This window comes from Lactuca saligna, chromosome 5 (assembly GCF_052625555.1).
Source record: "Lactuca saligna cultivar CGN05327 chromosome 5, ASM5262555v1, whole genome shotgun sequence".
Lineage (NCBI taxonomy): Eukaryota > Viridiplantae > Streptophyta > Magnoliopsida > Asterales > Asteraceae > Lactuca > Lactuca saligna.
The window spans coordinates 247,190,408-247,198,293 of NC_136421.1; positions in this window are offsets into that span (position 1 = coordinate 247,190,408).

Sequence of the window (7,886 nt, forward strand, 5' to 3'; positions counted from 1 at the left end):
CCATCACCTCGGAGATCCTTACTTCCCTAACCATGGAAATAACGGATGGTTAGACGAGGAGCCTGAGGAAGACCCCGAAGAGGAATCTGACGGGGAACCGGATGCAGGAGTCGAGGGCGAGCCTGCCGAACCAGAAGAAGAACAAGAGGAGGAAGAAGATGAAGGAGGCTCTGAGGAGGAACCCAATGACAGTGAAGGGGGTGATTCGGACGCGGAGTCCGAAGTCATCAACCCCCCTTACCCGATTAGGGTGCCTGCTTACCGGGTGAGCCCCACTAGTCCTACACCCCCCTGGGGTATTGATCTTTGGAGGTGGAGCAGAAAACAGGGACAACGACCCCCGTACGGCATGTTACGCGAGTTCTTTGACCTGAGGGATGGAGGACCAGCTGATCGAGCCCTTCCAGTCATGGTGAGACGATTACGGAACATTGGCGACCTCGCTAAGAGCACTGCCGACCAGGTACGCCAGCTGTGGACTACGGTCGAGCGTGCAGAGCAGGAGACACGTGACGTTCTTAGAGAGTTCCATATGAAGCAGGTGAGGTAGGAGTCTCGACTACAGGACACAGAACGGCAGGTGGCTCGTCTTCAAGGAGCATCCACTTCCTCAGCACCACCCCCGGGCATAGCTCCTCACGATTAGGGATGGACGTATCTTACTAGGTCATTAGGATCTATGCTATGTACCCCGACTCTATGTTTAAGTGACTACACTACTCATAGAGCCGTTATGCTGTCGAACTAGTATCACTTATGTATGCTCTTACGAGCAAAATTTTCATGTACCAAAGTGCGGATAATAGTAATGAAAGATCTTATATGTTTATTTATGACGTTATAATCTGCTATGTGTTACGTATCCATGATTGTATGCTAAATTGTAGAGGTACTTAAGTTGTGCCATGCACCTAGCTCATAGGATCACGCTCACACAAAAAGCACAGACACTCAACATCTTTCTGTTCCTTGGCAGAAAGATGCCTCCACGACCTACTCGCGGAAACCCTGGACCAACCCCACCCGAAGTTGACTCCACTGCATTCCTTGCAGTCGTATCTGCTGCGGTCGCCACAACAATGGCGCAAATTCACCAAGGGAACAACGAAGGAGGCAACGGACTAGGGGCCGGGAGTTCGAACAACGGAATGAATCAAGGACTCACCAAAATATGTACTTACAAAGACTTCACAAACGCCAAACCATGAACCTTTAACGACACTGGAGGAGTGATCACCCTGAAATGATGGATCAAAAAGGTGGAAGCGGTGTTCGAGATATGCGATTGCCCTGAAGAGATGATGGTGAAGTTTGCTGCATGCACCTTTGTTGACCAATCACTCACTTGGTGGAACGGACACGTGGAAGCCATGACACTCCCCGTAGCCAATTCCATGCCATGGACAGAAATGAAAGAAATGCTGATGGCCGAATATTGTCCTCGTGGTGAAATCGGAAAATGGAACAAGAGCTGTGGAACCTCACTGTATGGAATGCTGATATAGATGCCTACATATCAAGATTTAGCGAACTATCTCTGCTATGTCCTGGAATGATCACCTCGGAAGGAAAGAAGATCGAGCGATTCATCTGGGGACTAACCTCTCCGATCCAAGGAAATGGGATAGCTGCAAATCCCGAAACTTTCGACAGTGCTAAGAGATTAGCCAAGAAGCTGTATGATCACAACAACAAGAAGGGTGAGAAGCCAGTGGAGGCGGAAGCCAAGAAGGAGAGTGATGGCAAAAAGGGGAAGAACAACAAGAGAAAGGGGCGTCAAGGCTCCGAGACTTCCAAGAAGCAGCAGACAGTGGTGGTTAATGCTGTCAACACACAAGTTCCGGCCACACCACATGCTCCAGCCCCAGTTGCTCCAAATGCTCCTAGACCTTATTCCAGTAATCTTCCCAAATGCAACAAGTGCGGTTTCCATCACAATGGAGAATCCAAGGAGATGCAGTGCACCAGTTGCAATCGGAAAGGGCACACGGCAAGGTACTGCAGGACTTACCCTCCTTAAAATCAACAACAGGGAAGTAACAACAACAACAACCGCAACAACAACAACACCAACGTTGGCGGCAACAATGCCGGACCTAGCCACACCTGTTATGGGTGTGGAAGGACTGGGCATTTTCTTCGCGATTGCCCTAACAACAACAATTACGGAAATGGAGGGACGAGAAGGGTGCTGGCCATGGGTCAGGGCGAGGCAATTCAGGATCCCGCTATTGTTACCGGTACGTTTCCCCTAAACCACACTTACGCATGCATCCTATTTGACACCGGAGCAGAGCGAAGCTTTGTGAGCAATAATTTTAAACACTATTTAAAACAACAACCCCAGAATCTCAATGAAATCTTTACGATGGAAATGGCCAATGGGAAAACCGAATCCATTGGGGAAATCTACACGGGATGTACCCTAACCTTAAATCAACACGTCTTTCGAATAGACTTAATGCCTGTTTCCATTAGGAGTTTCGATGTGATTATTGGCATGGACTGGTTAAGCACCCACCATGCTGAAATTATGTGTCACGAGAAGGTCGTTCGCCTTCACCTTCCTAATCACGAAACCCTAGTTATTTACGGAGACAAACCAAGCACGAACCTTCGTTTCATCTCGTGCATCCAGGCACAGAAGCACCTACGAAAGAAAGATTTGACGTTCTTGGCTCACATAGTGGATAAAACCAAGGAGGAGGTTAACATTCAAGACATTCCAGTAGCACGTGAATTCCTAGACGTATTTCCTGAAGATCTTCCTGGAGTACCCCAGAGAGACAAGTTGAGTTCCGAATTGACATCGTTCCAGGAGCAACTCCTCTCGCTAAATCGCCTTACCGGCTAGCTCCTGCTGAAATGCAGGAATTGTCCAGCCAACTCAGCGAACTCCTGGGCAACAGATTCATCCGACCCAGCTACTCGCCATGGGGAGCTCCAGTCCTCTTTGTCAAAAAGAAGGACGGATCTTTTAGAATGTGAATCGATTCTAGGGAGTTAAATAAACTCACCGTCAAAAATCGCTATCCACTCCCACGAGGCAAGGAGTGAAGCACCATGTCGATCCTAAATTGTTCATGTGGTAGGTCATCCTAAATTGGTTGTAACACGGAGGCAAGGAGTGAAGCACCATGTCGATCGCCAAGTCTTCCCCAAAGTCAACATTCAACTTGCGAAGACGATCGACATACCTTTGCATCTTTTGCAGGTGCACTGTTAGAGATTCACCATGACCCATTTTAGCTGAGATCATGTTAGTGAAGATCTCGTAATGTTCCTGCCTCGCGTTTTGGTGGTATCTCTCCAACAAGTCTTGGTGCATTTCGTACGTATACATGTCCTCGTAGGACTTTTGGAATTCGGAGTTCATAGTGGCTATCATGATGCAATGAACCTTCGTTGCATCACGCTCATGAGTTTTAAAAGCGGTGATTTCAGCTGGAGTAGCGATTTCTGGACTGATCTTCTCGAGCTTCTCATCGAGGACATACTCCTTGTCCTCGTAGCGAGCAATTATGCAAATGTATCTTATCCATTCGCTAAAGTTCGTCCCATCGAAAGTCACCTTTTGGCAAAGGCTCATCAATGTGAACGAGCTAGCAGCAACGTTGTTCGCGTTCGACATCTACAAATAGAAAGGACAAAGATATATTAGAATTTGAATCCCTAATTATTACCCAAGAAAAATTAGGGATAGGATCCAACAACAATATTTACATATTAGAAAATGGATGCCGTAATCTAACATGCAAACAATTTGAAGGTAAGTGAATGATGATTCACTAATTCTCCACCATGAAAACATAACTTTAAGTTCTAAATGTGTTGAGAATTCCTAGGTTTGGATGAGATTCATTGAAACTTTTCAATGGTATGTTTAAATCTCGATATGCCCCTCTCGATTGTGACTGGGATACCGAGGATCACAAAGTGGGTGTGAATTACCATGCAAATTCACATGGTGCCTTCATTGTAATAATCACCTATTCGATGTGCCGGTAAATCACACACGCTCCATCGAACTATGATAAACAATGAATCACCCTTTGCCACCTTTGCTTAGAACCAATTAGTTTGTCGGTAAACCACACACGCTCCACTAACTTCTTAGCAAGGGTGCAAAGTGTAATTTCATGGGATTGCATCAATTCACTTTTCCTAAAGTAACTAGGATTGGGAAATTTTTAAAAAACTTGTAGTTACTTTGTATTTCATATTATACTTTTAATGAGGAGATGAGGTTGTCCTATCCTACCCGTTCGCCTAACGACCCTCCACCGATCAAGCAAGTGGTGGGTGTGAGTGTACACCCATTAAGCGTCATTTTATAGGCAGCAACCTTATACCCACCTTATATATCGGCTTCGTGAATGAGGCCTACTAACGGTAAGACCAACATTTTAATTATACATGTATATATATATATATATATATATATATATATATATATATATATATATATATATATATATTAATCTTGTAATATTATATTAGTATAGGGTTGGATTTTAAACTTGTAAAATTCCAGGGTTTCAAATTTAAATTGTCTAAATTAAACTTTTAATCACAAAACATAAAATTTCAAAATTTTAGGGCAAGTTTTAAATTTTTCATAACATAGGGGATCAAATAACAAATAATCTAAATTAACATTTAATTACATAATTTTCCATATTTGATTTATTTAATTATTTCTTGCAAAACAATTTACCAATTTAATTAAAATAATTAATCAATTATCACATAAGGAAATTAATATTTAATTAATTGATAAATATCTTCAATTAAGTCAAGAATATACTCAAATATATCTTAAAATCGGATTTATATTGACCTAACATGATTAAGGTAAGTATCTAAAGGATAAACAGCGAGAAATCCTGAAATTAGCTCTTTCTGACGCTCGAACTCGCCGAGTACCACAATAGACTCGCCGAGTTGAGGCCTACTCGCCGAGTCCACTATGGAACTCGCCGATTTCATCAGGCAGGATCACAAAATTTGAATTTTGCAAGCAGCAAACAAGCAACCAATGCATCAATTCAATAGAAACCAATCTAGGCTCTGATACCACTGTTGGGTTTTCGTCATATGAACATTCCTATGTGCACATACAAACCCTAATGCTTGGATCTAGGTTTCTCTAATTGAACATGAATTGAATCCAAGACTTTTGAACAATAGATCTAGGTAATAGCATAAGAAAAACAGATCTAGAAGATTACCTTAAGTTGCTTGCTTGAATCTTCTTGTCCTTGGAGCTTAGAGTCACAATTGTCACTCCTCTAATGGATTACAAACACCAACTAGCAAGAGGATGATTATAGAGAGAGGAGAGGGGAGGAAGAAATCATCCAGGTTTCCTTTAGAGACAATGGTGCCTATTTCCTTGACCCCTTGGGTCTATTTATACTTGTAAGGCTCCTAGGGTTTCACCATGAAACCCTAATTGGATACCTTAGGCCCTAAGCAATCCAATACCCTAATGATAAGCCTTGGAAGATTTCAAGGTCTATCCAAAGCCCTCAAAACCGTCCCCCTTTATCCTTAAGGGATTATAGCCCAAAGTACAACTATCATACACTTGACAGTTTATGCCCTTCTATTTAATTAATCTCCTTAAGTCACCAAATTAATTCCTAATTAATTTATGACTTATATTAATCAAATAATAATATTATTACAATAATATTTCTACTCTCATTATAAATCATCCTGTCAAGTTGCTATGGTGAAGGCAACCCAAAAGGACCATGCTCAATCGGGTCAAGTACTTACCAAATATAGTTGCAGCCTTAGACACTATTCCAACACTTTGGGTGAAAGGATGAATATGAGAGAGAGGAAGGGAGGAAAGAGGCTCTAAAATTCGACCCTAGTAGGGTTTCTCCAATGAGTGGCCGAATTTAGTGTCTTAGGGTGCTATTTATACTTAAGGCTAACTAGGGTTTCAAGGTGGAAACCCTAATCCCTTAGCTTAGGGCCTAAGCAAGTCCATGGACTCCTTTCCTTAAGCCCTTGGACGAAAACTCCTAGATCCTTCTAGGATTTTCTTTCAAGGCTTAATAAAGGTGATCAAATAGCCCAAAGTCTCAACTATCAAATAATTACAAAACAACCCATGTACTTTTAATTAATTCCTTTAATCCCGAAATTAATTCCTAATTAATTTACGATTAAATACTAATTAATAATATGATTCCAAATTAATATATTATTCATATAATATATTAACAAATCATATTTATACCCCAATTTATTATTCTTAACAATAAACCAGCCTCTCTCCTCAACAATCATCCTGTCTAGTCACCAATGTGAAGGCAACCCAAAAGGGCCATGCTCACAATCGGGTCAAGTACATACCAAAATAGTTATGGACTTAGACACTAATCCAACAATCTCCCACTTGGATAAGTCTAATAACTATTATGCGTATGACTTCAGAACCTAATCAGCAATCGTAGCTTTCAAAAGCCGTTGTAAACTCTGATCGTATTAGAAGCGTGTCCTTTAGATAAGGGATCATATATTCCTCCATTCTTGATATCGCATAGACGTGAGACATGAATTGAAATCAATCTCTTAGTCTATGTGTTTTTTCCGGATTTCCAATTTATGACGACTGACAACAGACTACAATTTAACATCAAATTAGTCTCGGCTTGGCCAAGCGCTTAGGGTGTCATCACTAAATCATCGAGGGGCCCACAGATATTGCTTTTATCCCACTTTAGGAAAAAGGAACGAATAAACTTCAACTCAATGCTTGCTTGTACTCACTCATCGAATCACACACAATAATAAGTTTTATAACACCAAGTTATTGGTGCGTTTACTTATCATCAATGTGCAACCAACCAGCAAATAACAACTCACACGTCCCGGTTATAAGAATATACAATATTATCAACTCACAATCACTCGTGATAAAATCCATGAAGTGATTTTTGTGAGCGTGGGTTTAATCCAATACTCTAATCTTACTAAAGCACTCATGAACTTTGCAGCGAACTTGTACTATGTCTAAACTGTTCAGACAATCTACAGACTCTTCATGACAGTCTTCCTTCATACCAAATTCTAACGTATGACCGACTGTGGAGGTTCGAGTAACCCAGTTATTTTGGAAGTCAAAACATGCAAATAGAAACACAATGATAATACTTAATCCTCTATGACCCCAAACTTGTGAGTATAAATAAAACACCTTTATTTAATCATCATATTGATTACTCATTATTCATTGTTTAATGTTTCAGATAATCAACTTTATAACTCGAATTGTAACCATAATTGTCCCATGTTCTAAGCATGCACACTTTGGTTTCATATGGTCCATACTTTGTGAAATAGATCAATTGAAAAACTTTTCCAATGAAACTCATTTAACAATCCCTAATCCTTATAATTAGTGTAAGAATACCAAATTCTTGCCACTTTTAGAATATGTCAGATTCTAATATTTTATGCAATTATCTTTTCGTGAAGTCACGACACAAAAGTCACAAAGACTCGGCCAATGAAATCACAAGGTACTCTATCAGAAATTGTTACAAAACAATTCTATAGATGTGATGTCTCTCACTCAAAGTACATTCCTTTGAACATCCTTTTTGCATAAAATTTTCTAATCTAGACATAAATTCTTAATTTCCAACTCCCAATTATGGAAACATTTCCATATTTTCCATATGACAACTCATTCTAAATAGAATCGTATCTATTCATAATAATGTCGATATGGTCCATCCATTACTATACTTCCAACTACTCACAAGCGACCAATCCTCAACGAACTTTGGATCATCCTTTGATAGTTGTTTAATTATTTTAGTAAAAACCAGTTCTAGTCCCTTTTCCTTCTTAATGCCCTTGAC